The sequence below is a fragment of the Peromyscus eremicus genome, chromosome 2 (assembly GCF_949786415.1).
Source record: "Peromyscus eremicus chromosome 2, PerEre_H2_v1, whole genome shotgun sequence".
Lineage (NCBI taxonomy): Eukaryota > Metazoa > Chordata > Mammalia > Rodentia > Cricetidae > Peromyscus > Peromyscus eremicus.
The window spans coordinates 142,963,830-142,978,937 of record NC_081417.1 but is presented as its reverse complement, the minus strand read 5'-3'; the positions used below and the strand labels follow the sequence as shown (position 1 = coordinate 142,978,937).

The 15,108-nt window shown below is 48.3% G+C and overlaps 1 protein-coding gene across 1 annotated transcript in view; it reads left to right on the top strand.

The window, feature by feature from the left end:
- Window positions 1–1,673: 1,673 nt before the first annotated feature.
- Epb41 (erythrocyte membrane protein band 4.1) overlaps window positions 1,674–15,108 on the top strand; it is a 161,832-nt gene continuing 148,397 nt past the window's right edge. Inside the window, exon 1 of the mRNA XM_059255082.1 lies at window positions 1,674–2,954. The gene's annotated coding sequence lies outside the window, so the exon portion shown is untranslated. The remainder of the gene's footprint in view (window positions 2,955–15,108) is intronic.

Here is a 15,108-nt window from a genome sequence, read left to right as displayed (position 1 = left end):
TGGGGCTTGGGTGGAGTGGCTGGATGTGTGGGTGGCACCTCACACCCGGGCAGTCTCCTGATCAACATGTCCCTGCACTGTCTGGACCAGGCTGACTTCCCTCTATAGGCCCTGGGTGCCCACAGACGCTCGTAGGACTACCAGGTTGCCCCACCTATAGGCCGGTGGGGATGAGGCTCTGGCAGAGCCAGCACTGGCTCTGCAGTGGACCCTGGCCAGGAGCCTGGCTGGCTGGGTAGGAATATCCCAGGCTGGCTGGGAAGATGCTGACTCGGAGCAGGCCCAGCACTCTGTGAGCTGGAGCTAGGCCCAGCTGGGAGGACCCGGGTACAGGGTGAGACAGAGGCTTGGGTGGGGGTCAGGAGAGAAAATATAAAGAGAGAGGCCTAGCAAGGACCCTCAGACTGCAGACAGAAAACCTCATTTGGTTGTTTCCTAAGCCTCCTGAGCACCTACTGTGTGCCATCTAGGTTTCCTAGCAACAGAACTGGATAGGGCATTCACATAGGCCTTATTGCCAAGGCTGTAGTGGCTGAGATCTGTTGGGTTTGCTGATTGGGTTCATATGACAGGTTGGTGTGTGTGTGTATGTGAGTGCATGTGCTTGTGTGTGTGTGTGTGTTCAGAATTTCCCCAGGGCCTACAGTTTATCATAGGGCAGGATTCCATCCTTTCATAGTCTGTGGACCAGGTACTGTTCCTCCTGGATCTCAGTTTCCCTCTACACTATAGAGAGGGAAATGAGCCTATGGTCTCTATGTGTTCTAGCATTCCTGTATCGGTGACTTAAATATATATATATATATATATATATATATATATATATATATATATATATAATTTTATTTATTTTTATTTTATTTGCATTGGTGCTTTTGCCTGTATATATGTCTATGTGAAGGTGTGTCAGATCTTGGAGTTACAGACAGTTGTCAGCTGCCATGTGGGTGCTGGGAATTGAACCTGGGTCCCCGGGTCCTCTGGAAGAGCAGTCAGTGCTCTTAACCGCTGAGCCATCTCTGTAGCCCTGTATTGGTGACTTTTAACAGTAGAAAATGATCATGCCTCATGAACTGGTTTAGAACTTAAACTCAGAACTGTGTGAGGAGATAGAATGGGGTTAGACTGAGGTTGTGTGTAGTGAGCCCACAGACCCTGTTTTTGGCCTTGTTCTGTAATTAGTTAGGGCCATTGCCTATTTACTGTTCTAATGTTGTGTGTAGCATTAACTCACTTAATCCTTAGCACCTCATGAAGCATCACCCTTGTTTCATAGGAGTTCATGGGGGCAAACTGCCTTGACCAAAGCCACACAGCTATGAAGTGGCTGGCTTGGGATCTGGACTTAGAGCCAACTCCAAAGCCCCATCTTTCCTAAGACAGGAAGCCTTCATTTCACAGCATTCCGTCCCCACTGAGGTACTTCATTTCTCAGTCCTAACCTATAGAAGTGCCTAATGACTTCTGGATCGAGCTCTGAGCTCTGGGATGTTTAAGCTGGGGATCTAGAAACAGGTTGGAGAAAGATAGGGGACATGTACATCGCAGGGCCCACTGGGGTTTATTCAGACTGTCTGGTGCAAGAGCTGGACATTGGAAAGTAATCTTGGGTCCATCTGGGGCCTCAGTTTCCTCATCTGTAACATGTGGATTCAAGTGAATGTAGACATCCCTCGACCTATAGATTAGTAGCTGAGGTCAGCTGTAGGGATAGAGCAGGGGTCATGGTGCCAATGACTGAGCCTGGAGAGGTGGTTCAGGAGCAGCTTGTGTCCTAAAGCTGGCTTTTGACAATGACAGTTCCAGAGGACAGAGGTCAAAGGCTTGTCTGGACTGTGCAGCTAGCACTGCTGAGACTGAGTGGGAGAAATGAGGGAAATCTAGACAACATAATCCACGTGAACATGAGCTTTACTCACTTCAGTAGGCTTGGAGACCCAAATGATGCCATCAAGGACACACAGGGAGTTCCTTCACCCTCTGTCCTTGTCTGTAAAATGGGAACAGTAACAATTTCACCATCTCAGTGTTCTGGGTGACTGTGAAGAGCAAGCTGGAACGTCTGTAGAATTGGGAGAATATGGTGGCTGGTCACTTTTCAGTCCAAAGCTGCAGTACCGGGTGTGTTTGTGGGGAGGGGCACTTGCCGTAGTCCTGATGAACTTCTCATGGTGGGGACGTGCTGGAGGACACCCTAAGGTCAACAGCAGTGCTTACAGAGCCATTGAAGCACCCAGGCATTGTGCCCAAACTTCCTTTTTTATCTCCCTCGGTCCCACAGCAGCACCACTGATGGGAAGATGGTGGCCTCACCCACACAAGGTCCCTCCAAAGCCCCTGTCTACAGCCCTTTGTAGGCATAGTAGCTACAGGTTATGAACAAATTGTATGCCAAGCATTGTTCAAAAAGGTTTTCAAATGTGAACTCTGAGACTCCTGCCTAGCCCTAAGTGGTGGATCCGGATGCTACTCTGTATGTTTCAGGTAAGTAAAGGAGGCATGAAGAAGTTAGGAAATCCCCCGAATGATACCAGTGGTAGAGCTGTAAATGGTAGAGATTTGACCCAGGTACTTACGGTCTCCTTGATGCATGCAGCACAGCAGTAATTTAGTGAATTTACACCTCCACGCTGCACTGTAGGTTCATAAGGTTAAGGCCCTGTCTGACTTCACACTGCATTCCCAGTGCCTGGCACCTGGTGATACTATGGATGTCCATAGGAGACTGGGCCCAGATGATAGCTTCCTGGATAGAATCTGGTCATCAGAGTGCCAGAGGCACACCGGGTGGTGGGGGAGCAGGTTCCCCACTGGCCCAGGTCTAGCTGATCAGGACCCCAGAGTTTGTTATTTGTGCTGTGTCTCACCTCTCTCTTTTGTTTCCATGTGCCACTGTGACGATGGCTCCACTGTCTCTCCCTGACTGGCTGTGTGACCACAACGGCTACCTCTGGGTAAGTACTGCTTTGACATAACCGGCCGGCCGTTCTGTGCCATTCTGATGCATGCATGTGCCTCTGGGGCCACCGGGAGGCACAAGAGGTCAGGGCAGAAGTGCTGAGAGAAGGTACTCTCTGGAGTTAAGATAGTGAGTCATTTCTTTCTTGGTATTTGACATAATGGGTAGTGATTTGGGGGTGTCCTGACAAAGACCCAGAGGGCTTTAGGGCAGACGGCTTGGAATAGAATCCTTACTCTGCCACTTACAAATGGGCGGCTCTTTGTATCACTGTTTCACATCTGCAAAAGGAGAATATTGATACTTTCTAGATATATGTATTTGCTCCTATACACAGGCCCCACCAGGGCAGGGGTTTTGTTCATCTGTTCCACGGCTATGTCTCTAGCACCGAGGACAGAATGGCATGTAGTAGGTGCTCAGTTGACATTTCTGAAAGAATGAAGACGTTTGTTGAGGCTCTACTAGGTACCCAGCCATGTGCTGTGTGTTGGACTAAATGAACAGTTAGTGGATACAAAATGTCCACTATCTTTGAGGCTCAGAAAATGTAAGATGGATACAAAATGTCCACTATCTTTGAGGCTCAGAGAATGTGAGACCCTTATCTCATCCGGCACAATTGTGAATTCTTTAGCGGCTGTGAAAAGCAACTGGACCTCCTGGGAGGGTGGGCCAGGCTTTCCTCTGATGGGAAACTTCCGAAGGGGCAGTTGGGAAGGTTTGGCCTGAAGGTGGGAGGGGTGAGGAGGGATTCCAAGTTATTGTCATTTTCCTAGTGGTGTACCCTTGGGCAAGTAGTAACTAGATCTTGTGACCTCATCTGTGACATACATATCACAAGACTTTCCCCCAGTGAGTGTGGGAAGGAGCATCCAGAAGCAGCCCAGCATGAGGCTGATCAGTAATATTTGGCTTCCTCAGCCTAGGCTCCTTCTGGAATAGGGTTCAGAGAAGTGTTCATCCTTTTGGCTCCTTACGCCTAATTTTAACTCTTATTAGCTGGACTGGAATCCAGGGTTCAGGAGTCCCTGAATGCCCCTGCACTGGAATGCAGACTGGGCTCTGCCTGGTGTGATTGTGTGACCTGGCTCCGTGGCCCTTCTTAGCCTTGGTGGCCTGGCCTGTGAAACAGGGTTAATAAATGACTCCTCCCTCGGAGAGTTGACTTGAATAGACAGGTAGATAAGCATTAGCATTATTGCTCACGTGGCTTTAGCTGGGGGAAGGGCTGTAGCATTCTTTCTTTCTTTCTTTTTTTTTTTTTCCGAGACAGAGTTTCTCTGTGTAGCTTTGCACCTTTCCTGGAACTCACTCTGTAGACCAGGCTGGCCTCGAACTCAGAGAGATCTGCCTGTCTCTGCCTGCTGAGTGCTGGGATTAAAGGCGTGCGCCACCACCGCCTGGCTTGTAGCAGTCTTTCTTTTGGGCTACCAACCAGCTCCCAAATCATGACATGGAGATTTATTATTAATTATGAATGCTTGGCCTTATCTTATGTTTGTCCCACTAGCTCTTATAACTTAAATTAACCTGTTTCTCTTCATTTACGTTTTGCCTCAGGGCTTTTTACCTTTCTTTCATTCTGTATGTCCTACTCTGTGGCTGGCTGGTTGGCATCTCCTGCTCTTTCTCACTCGTTCTCCTCTCTCTCTCTCTCTCTCTCTCTCTCTCACCCTCTTACCTCTTGAGTCTAGATTCCTCCTCCTACTTATCCTCTCTGCCCATCAGCCCCACCTATCCCTCTTCTGCCTAGCTATTGGCTGTTCAGTTTTTTATTAGACCAATCAGGTGTCTTAGGCAGGCAAAGCAACACATCTTTACATAATTAAACAAATGCAGCATAAACAAATCTAACACACCTTTACATAGTTAAAGTAATATTGCACAACACAGACAAATGTAACACATCTTTGCCTAGTTAAAGTAATATTCCACAACAAAGGATCCTGGAGAATTTTGTCTCCCTAAGTATAAGTGTCCTGAGAAGTTCAAGTCATACGTATCACTGCCAATTATCTTGTTTTCCATATTCCGTTTTTTTGCTGCTTTATTTTAATCCTTTCATTTTAACTTATTTTTAAAATTTATTTCTAAATTTTAAGTTGTATTATTATTATTATTATTTGTGTGTGTTTGTATGAGAATTATTATCATTATTATTATTATTATTATTATTATTATTATTTGTGTGTGTGTGAGAGAGAGAGAGAGAAAGAGAGAGAACATGTGTGTGTGTGTGGATGAGGGAGTCAGGATGATTCTGTGTCACAGCACACGTGGGGAAGTCAGAGGACAAGTTTTGGGAATTGGCTCCCTTCCCTGTGGATTGAACTCAGGTCCTTGGGCAAGTGCCTTAACCACTGAGCCATCTCTTTCACTGGCCCTGTCTACTCCTCCAGGCACGTGACCTCTTGTCTTCCTTCCAGTGACCTTCCTCCCAGTGACCTTTTTTTCCTACACAAAATATTGATTTTTATTTTATGTGTATTAGTGTTTTGTCTGCATGTATGTCTGTGCATACCATGTGTGCCTGCTGCCCTCGGAGGCCAGAAGAGCATGTCAGATCCTCTGGAACTGGAGTTACAGACTGTTGTTAGCTCCCATGTGGGTGCTGGGAATCACACCCAGGAGCTCTGAAAGAGCAGCCAGGGCTCATAACCCCTGAGCCATGTCATCCCCCCTAAAAAAGCAGTACTGTGTCAGTGTCCTCTCTGTCCACCTCTGGTGCTCCGCTCCAGGCTGGTGGGCACGGAGCTGCTGCACTAAGTTCCGAGAGGTGAGATTATAGAAAGCAGGAGGCTGCTGGGCAGCACAGTGGCCATAGGTCAGACAGACCTGGCTGTGAACCCAGCCCCGAGTGCTTACTAGTTGTGTGCCCTTAGGCAAGATAGCTTCTTGGAGCCTCAGTTTCCCTATCTGTTAAATGAGGACAATAAAACAACTCCTTCCCTCCTAGGGTTCTTGTGAGGATGAAATAACCAGGCACACACTGAGCACCCAATAAATGGTGGTAATGGTTGTTATTACTATAATTATGATTATGGGCATCATTCTGAGAATGTAAAGATGTCGCTCTTGGGACAGTAGAAATCAGGTCTGGGAGGGCACTGCTGGGAGCAAGTGGATAGCAGTGTGGTTTGACAGGTTCCAAAAGGTACATGGGAGGAAAGGGGGGGGTGGCTTCACAGAGGTAAGAATGCGCCTCCATTTCTTAGCCACCTGCTTTTTCTGGTGCCCAGTCTGTGCCAGGCCCTATGCTGGTGTGGGGCTAGAGGGACTCTGTGTGGACCCTTTCTTCTGCCTCTGGGGAAGCTCAGTGTCTAACTGGGCTGAAGGGCCCTGAAAGTACTGCATCCAACTTTGACTGACGCCGAAGTGTGAATAGGTGATCTTAGGCAGAGGCTAGGAGAAAGAAAGGCTATTCCTACGGGAGGAACTGTGCATGCCAAGATGTGGAACGGTACCAGCACCTGGGGAAATGCCCCTCCCAAGACAGGCTCGGGAGAATTGGAGACCTGACCCCAGGGCAGTGGGAGTCATTGGATGTTACACAAGGAGAGCAGAGGCAGGGCCATCTGTTTAGGGGAGGAATGTTGTGATATTGGTCTGGGAACTGTGCCACACAGCAGCGGGAGATGTCAGATCTGTGTAGGAGGCAGGGTCAGGGGGCCATAATGATGGACTGCAGTGGACAGGCAAGCGAGGACTGAGGTGAGAGAGGCCTTGGGGCCTGGGGTGATTTGGATCCAGGGGATACTTTGGCTGAGGGGTGTACCTGAGCAGGGGAGACAGAGCATGGGTGGGTAGGGAAGGAAGCCACTTGGCTGTGTCTCAGCACCTTCCCTCTTGGACGCCGTGTCTGAGCTGGACATCGAGGCTCAGTTTCTGGCCCCCAGGACTTATCCTCCTGTCTTGGGGATTCCTTTGTGTGATTCTGGTGGGTCTGGCAGGGATATGCGCTCTTAGTGTTGGTGCCTGACACAGTCTGTGTGGTACTGAGAAACCCTGGGCTCTAGGCCTGTCCATGTCAGCCTCTCCTTTACCCTCCTTTTCCTTGAGGGCAAACACATAAAAACCTGTTTTGGGTGTCTCTCAGAGTCAGTGGTGAAAGACTAGAGACAATGAATCTCTATGGAGCATGGGCTTGGGTTTGAGTCTAGGGGCAGAGATGACTCCCACGAGTTCCTGTCCCTCGGGTGCACAGTGAGCGCCCAGAGCATCAGGGCGACTCCTAGGACTCAGAGGGAAGAATGAAGAGCTAGATGATGTGAGCTCTCTAGGCGGGCAGTGGAGGGAACAACCTTGTGGGTACTGTGTACAGCATGTGTAAAGGCTTCAGCCTATGTCATGTGCTCAGGGTGGATGAACACTGTGGTGTGGCTGGGGCAGAAAGGGGGAGGTAGGGATGGGAGGTGAAGCTGGGAAGGCAAGTGGGGTCACACTGTGTGGAGTTTGGGGGCTGACTTCTGACTCCTCATGCCTTCTTGAACCCCCACTTCCTGAGATAGCTTGGGCCTTTTTTACCCTGTTCTTTCATTTCCCTGCCTCTCCCCTTTCCAATCCTCACCCTCAGTGGCTCCCTTTAGACTAACCGTTTCGGTTCTCTGCCAGCCCTGTCATTGACAAGCTCTGTGGGCTTCAGGCACTGTGGCCCCGCTCTGTATCTTAGTTTCACCTCAGGGAAATGGGGACATGCTGGCCTTCCTCAGAGAGCGGGTCAGAGGCCTCAGTGGGTGATCCCTGAAAACTGGTCCAGTGTCTACACTGTGCAACCACACGCAAGAGCTCTAATGAAATAGCCACGAAAGCTCTCCACCTCCTTGTCCCCACCCGTGGCTTCCCCTGCCTGTCCTGGCAGCCACGCTGGCCACAAAGGAAGGAAAGGAGTAAGAAACAAGTTTGAGTCTCCAGGGGGGTCCTGGCCTTCTGCCAAGATGGCTCCCCTCCTGCTCCTTGACCCCGCCTTGGCCTCAGGCCCAAGGACTCTTAGTCCTGAAGCCTGGGCACCCTCTGTTCCTTACCCTAGATGACCCTCTCTGGTTGGAGGCCAAAGCCAGCAGTAGTCCGGAAACATGGACAAATATTTAGGAAATTAGTAGCTTTCTTTTTCCCCCCCTGGAAGTTGATGACCCTTTCTTCTGGCATGGAGATGGGAGTTAGGTAAGAAAGTCTGTGTCTCTGAAGACCATGGCTAGTGCAGCCCTGGATCGTCAGATTGGTGTGAGGGTCAGCATTCCCCCAGGGGCTGTAACTCTCTGGACTCCCTGCTCTGGCTCTGGCTTTCCCCTTGAGCCTCAGTTTCCTCTGCTGTGAAACAGGGCTAATCTTGCTGTGAGGAAGGCTAATAGTGAAGAGGAAGCACCAGTAACCCCTTGAGAGTGGGTCCCTGCTGTCATTGCTATTGCAACTGCTGCTTTGTCTATTTGGGACATAGTCTGACTCTGTAGCCCAGGCTTCTCTTCAGCTCATAGCAATCCTCCTGCCTCAGCCTCTTGAGTTCTAGGATCACAAACTTCTACCTCTTAAACTTCTACCCTATCCCATCTGAAGTTTAATATGGTTCCTTTTTGGATTTGCTGTGTGTGTATCTGGTGTGTATGTGTTGTATATGTATGTGGTAGAAGTGCATGCCTGTATGTGTGTGTGAAGGCCGGAGGAGGATGTCAGGTATCCTATATAACTCTTTATCTTATACTTTTGAAGCAGGGTCTCTCTCTGAGTGCAAAGCTCTCATTGTTCATCTAGGCTGGAAATCAGCAAGCCCCAGTGATCCTCCTGTCTCTGTCCCATATCACAATAGTATTGAAGTTATAGGAGCACTCAGACCATGCTCACCTTATTATGTAGGTGCTGGATATGAACTCAGATCCTCACGACTGGACAGCAAATGCTCTTAACCATTGAGCCACCTCTCTAGTCCCTCCTTTAGAATTTTGAGACAGGGTCTAGACATATATTTTAGGCTGGTTTGGTACTCTCTGCGTAGCCCAGGCTATCCTTGATCTCGCCTACTCTTGCCTCAAACTCCTGAGTGCTGAGATTACAGGCACGTGCCACCGTGCCTGTCTGCTAGGTTTCTTATTGAATAAACGAAAGCTGATGAGCCAGTTTTGAAGCCAGAGGCTCAGCATCTTAGCCCTCTCTCTCGGTTGGCTGGGATATCATAGCTTCCCCCAGGACAGTTTCCCTTCTGTAGCCTCCCCTGATTAGGTGCCACTGTGCACAGTGGCAGATAGGAGAGAGGGTCCTGCTCTGCCGAGGTCTAGGCCAAGGGGACAGAGATGGACTATAGTGAATTCCTTGGAACCGACCTTTGGGAGTAAGGATGACACGGACTTCTGCAGAGGCCAGAAAGGCTTCCAAGAGAACCCCTGGCCCGCAACCCCAAGTGCAGCAGGGTGCGAGCCACATCGGCTTTTCCAGCTCTTCCTCTGCAGGCTTTAGGGGTCACTAGGTTCTCTGCCTCTGCTTTGATTTATGAAAGGAGGGTATGGAGTGATCGTAGGCCCCTGATACATGGTAGGTTTAGAAGTAGATACCTGGGGGGTAGGGGTGTAGCTCAGTTGGTAGGGTGCTTGCCTAGCATGCATGAGGACTTGGGTTGGATTCCCAGCATTCCCAGCACCTCCAGCATCACATGAGCTCAATGGGGCATAGTGGCACAAGCCTGTGATCCCAGCACTCTGGAGGTGGAGGCAGGGGGATCAGAAGTTCAAAGTTAACTTCAGTTACATAGTGAGTTTGAGGCCAGCCTGAGCTACAGGAGACCCTGTTTAAATCCCAGCCTCAGAGCTGGAGAGATGGCTGAGTGGTTAAGAGCTCTTATTGCTCTTGCAGACGACCTGGGCTCAAGATTCTCAGCACCCGGGCTGGAGAGATGGCTCAGAGGTTAAGAGCACCGACTGCTCTTCCAGAGGTCCTGAGTTCAATTCCCAGCACCCACATGGTGGCTCACAACCATCTGTAATGAGATCTGGCACCCTCTTACTGTGTACATAATAAATAAATAAAATCTTAAAAAAAAAAAAAAAAGATTCTCAGCACCCATATGGTGATTCACAACCCTCTATAACTCTAGCTCCAGGGGATCCAATGCCCTCTTCTGACCTCTGTGGGTACCAATTACGGATGTGGTCACATATGGTACATATCCACCTATCCATCCATCCATCCACCCATCCTTCTATCCATCCAAAACACTTACACATAGAGTAAGAATAAATTTAAAAAAAATCCCAGCTGGGGAGTGGTGGTGCACACCTTTAATCCATGTACTCAGGAGGTAGAAGGAGGTGGATCTCTGAGTTCAAGGCCAGCCTGGTCTACAGAGTGAGTTCTGGGACAGCCAGAGCTGGGAAACTCTGTCTCAAAACAAACCAACCAACCAACCCCAGCCCCACCACTCACTGGCATGGGGCCTCCAGCCTTTGCTTGACCTCAGTGAGTCTCAGCTTTCCCTGTTATCAAGGGGGAAGCAGATTAGCGCCTTCCCACGGATAAGTTGGACACCACATTGTATAATCCGTGTGAAGTGGTTAATCCACGCTGACACACTGGGATGACTACTGTGGCTGTCCGGTAGCTAGTAGATGCCAGGAAGAGAAAAGGCTAGTCAGAAAACAGTTCATTGAGTTCAGGGAGCAACCCTTGGTGGCATTTGTCCATTCATTTACCCAGCTCACATTTGGGATTTCCAGAGACAGACAGAGAAAGGAGGAGCAAGCAGAGAGTCAGACAGCAAAGACGTTACCTCCATCCTTGGTGCAAGCTTAAGAGAGTCGAAGCACACAGTGCCCACTAGTCTGTGTCTGCCCTCTTCCCCAGCTCTTAATGATGGGGCTTATACTCTCAGGCATACTTCACCCTGGGGCCTTTGCACTGGATAGTTCTGGAACATTCAACCTTCTATAGCTATAATACCCTTTTGTCTTATTGTCTCATCTTAAATTTTTGTTTCAATGTCTTCTTTTTTTTTTTTTTTTTTTTTTTTTTTTGGTTTTTCGAGACAGGGTTTCTCTGTGTAGCTTTGCGCCTCTCCTGGAATTCACTTGGTAGACCAGGCTGGCCTCGAACTCACAGAGATTCGCCTGGCTCTGCCTCCCGAGTGCTGGGATTAAAGGCGTGCGCCACCACCACCCGGCTCAATGTCTTCTTCTTAATAAGGCTTTTCCTGATTATCTTACTTAAAATTGAGATAGTGGGGCAGGGGAGACCGTTCAGCAGTTAAGAGTGTGTACTGCTCTTGTAGAGGACCCAAATTCAGTTCCCAGCACTCATATCAAGTGATTTAAAACTGCCTTAGCTCCAGCTCCAGGGGATTCATTGCACCCACATATACAAACCACCCCACCATCAATTACACATAATTTAAACAAATCTTTTTTTTTTTTTTTTGATACAGGATCTTTCTATATAGCCCTGGCTGTCCTAGAACTTGCTCTGTAGACCAGGCTGGCTTCCAACTCACAGACATCCACCTGCCTCTGCCTCCTGAGTGCTGGGATTAAAGGCATGCACCCCTACCCCTACCTAAACACTATTCCTCCTCTGAACTTTGACACCAGTTCACCTCCTTCCTTGCCTTCTCTATATCACTGATCACTCTAATCTACTGTCTTTTACAGATTATTTACTTATTGTCTGTTTCCCCTCATTGGAATGTAAGCCTGGCAATGGTGGTGCCTTTTGCCTACTCAGTGATTCACTTTGTACGTGGAACAGCATGTATGGCACATAGTGGGTGTTTAAATACCGTCTGAGTGTATTGATGAATAGATGAAACCTTCTCTCTCTGTAGGTTTCAAATGTGTTGGGTGTGTAGTAGATTCTCAGTAAATGACCAAACGAGAGTGTTCATGACCCCAGGGAAAATGAGTCCTCATTCCCCTGTCCATTTGCCAGATAATACTTTGGCTGGATCAACTCTGAGGCCCTTTCGCTTCTGATATTTTCTGCCAGGACATCAGTTTCAGTTGGAGTGTCCAAGTCTTTTGTTCCTAAGTCTGAGCTATGCAGAATTTCTAGTTGGGGCTGTTTGGCTGTTGGGCCCACAATGGTTATTATGTCATTATTGGTAATTAGCACGTAGGCCCACATGATGGCGTTTTTTGTTTTTTCAGCAGAAATCGTAGCAGACAGCTGCGTTAGTGAGTGGGTACCCAGCTCCCAGCTCTGAGCCAACAACTTAGGGAAATGAAGATGGAGGTTTCCAAAGCAGGAGACTCGTGGGTCCCCAGCTCAGCTGCTGTCTCCCTGGACAGCATCTTGCAGCATTTCTCCCCAGGACTCTCTGCTTCCTAAGCCTAGCCTGGTGTAGTGGGGGCTCTCACACTCCTATGGGATTGATTGGCTATAGGGCTTCCAAACATACATGTTCAGATAATCAGGACTCAGCAGTTATGAGCAGAGAAAATAACACTGTATTTAAAACCAGGAATGTGGGGGTAGGGGTGCAACTCAGTGATAGAGCCCCTGTTTCTATACACAAGGCCCTGGTGTGGGTCCCTAGCACTGTAAAACAAACTGGTATCTGCTGGATATGCCTTTGTGGTTGAGAGTGCATGCTCGTCTTACAGAGGATCAGAATTCAGTTCCTAGCACCCATTTCCAGTGGCTTATAACCTTCTGTGACTCCAGCTTCAGAGGATCTGGCATTCTCTTCTGGCCTCCAAAGGCGCACTTGCATGCGCTCTCGCCCCCACCCCCCCAAATAAATCTAAAGAAACACAAAGATAGGAGCCGAGGTTAAGTCTTCTTATCTTCTTAGCTGACTCGTAGGGCTACTGTAGGCAAACAGTACTTCTTACTAGACCTCTGTGTCCTCATCTGTCAGGCAGAATAAGGATGCCTGCTTGGCTTCGCTGGGAAAGAGGCAGGACAGATAATGGGTAAGGGACTGGATAAGTCACACAAGCAATTACATTCCTTCCTGCTGTGAGGATAAACTATCTCACAGTTGATTTCAGTTCCTAAAGTTAGAAAAAGTGGTTATTTGTGCCCTCTCTGTAGGTGAGTGTGAAGTTACTAAGAGAATGTGAGTACAGCATTGAGGCTTGTCCATCTTTGCTGGCATTATTACAGAGCCCATTGTGGAAATGACTAGCAGCAGGGCGAGGCTGAGGTAGCTTTACTAGCTGAAGAAGCTTGGGCAAATTTCCTGCTTCTGCTTCATCTGTAAACGGGAGGTAGCCCTGCCTTCCTCAGGAGGCTGCTGCTGGGGCGTGGTGACATTGCATGTGACACTTTGGCACTGAGGTTGACACATGCCATCCCCACTCTACAGATAAGGAGGGTGGGGAGGTGACAGAGCATGTTGATGGTGGAGCTTTGGTTTGAACCCAGTGTCCTTGCCTCAGAACCCCACAATCTTTTGACCTCTTCCTGCCGTCACCCACACGTGAGATGACGCTGGTGGCTGTTACTTTAGTGACAGGGACTCATCTTGCTCCTGCTGGCATCCCCAGACCCATACAAAAGAGGAGCTCAATGTGGGTGTTCTCTTCTGCGAGGCTTTTGCCTTGACTGGAGGGTTCTTTCTGTGTGGTCTATAGCAGGTTTAAATTAAAAGTCAAGTTGGGTTGATACCAGCACTCAGGACCCAGAGGCAGGTGGATCTCTGTAGCTAGAATTTTCCTGCCTGGCCCACAGTCTGGGCAAATCTCTCTCACCCGCCAGTCCCACAGCCACTCAGACCCAACCAAGTAAACACAGAGACTTATATTGGTTACAAACTGTATGGCCGTGGCAGGCCTCTTGCTAACTGTTCTTACAGCTTAAATTAATCAATTTCCATAAATCTATACCTTGCCACATGGCTCCTGGCTTACCGGGATCTTCACATGCGGCTTGTCATGGTGGTGGCTGGCAGTGTCTCCCTCTCAGCCTTCCACTTCCCAGAATTCTTCTCCTTGTCCCGCCTATACTTCCTGCCTAGCCAATGGCCAATCAGTGATTTATTTACTGACCAATCAGCAACACACTTGACATACAGACCATCCCACAGCAGATCTCCATGAGTTTGAGGCCAGTCTGATCTACATAGCAAGTTCCAGGCCAGACAAAGCTATATATCGAAACCTTGTCTCAAAAAACTGATGCCCCCCCCCCCAAAAAAAAAAACGACAACAAAAACCAACTCAAAACAAAAGCTCTGGGCTGGAGTGATGGTTTAGTGTGTGAGGTTGCTTACTTACTGTTCTTGCAGAGGACCAGGGTTTAGTTTCCAGCACCCACATCAGGTGACCCAAAACTGCTTGTAACCCCAGTTCCAGGGGAGCTGACACCCTCTTCTGACCTCTGCAGGTTTCCACGTGCATGAATGATGTACATAGACTCATGCAGGCATACATACATTCATACATACATATATACATACATACATACATACATACATAAATACTTTTAAAATTATTTTTATGTGTATGAATGTTTTGCCTGTATGCATGTTTGTATACCACATATGTGCCTGGTGTCAACAGAGTTCAGAGAGGGTGTTGGGTCCCCAGAACTGGAGTTATAGATGGTTATGAGCTACTATGCGGTTCCTGGGAACTGAGCCCAGGTCCTCAGTAAGAGCAGCAAATGCTTTTAACTGCTAAGCCATCTTTCCAGCCTCCTAAATTTTTAAAGTCTTACTTAGGGCAAAGTGATAGTATATGCCTGCAATCCCAGTACTTGGGAGGTGGAGGTAGGCAGATCAGGGTTTGAGGCTGGCAAGACCTTGCCTCAAAAAAAAAAAAAAAATCTGGCATGGTGCAGGGTGGTGCTTTGTAATCTGCATAATTCTTGCACACCTCATTTACTTACTTATTTATCTATCTATCTAGTTATTTATTTATTTTGGTTTTTTGAGACAGGGTTTCTCTGTATAGTTTTGGTGCCTGTCCTGGATCTCACTCTGTAGATCAGGCTGGCCTGGAACTCACAGAGATCCGCCTGGCTCTGCCTCCCGAGTGCTGAGATTAAAGGTATGTGCCACCACCGCCCGGCTATATATATATTTTTTTAAAGAATTATTTATTTATTATGTATAGTGTTCTGCCTGCATGCATGCCTGCATGCCAGAAGAGGGCACCAGATCTCATTATAGATGGTTGTGAGCCACCACGTGGTTGCTGGGAATTGAACTCAGAACCTCTGGAAGAGCA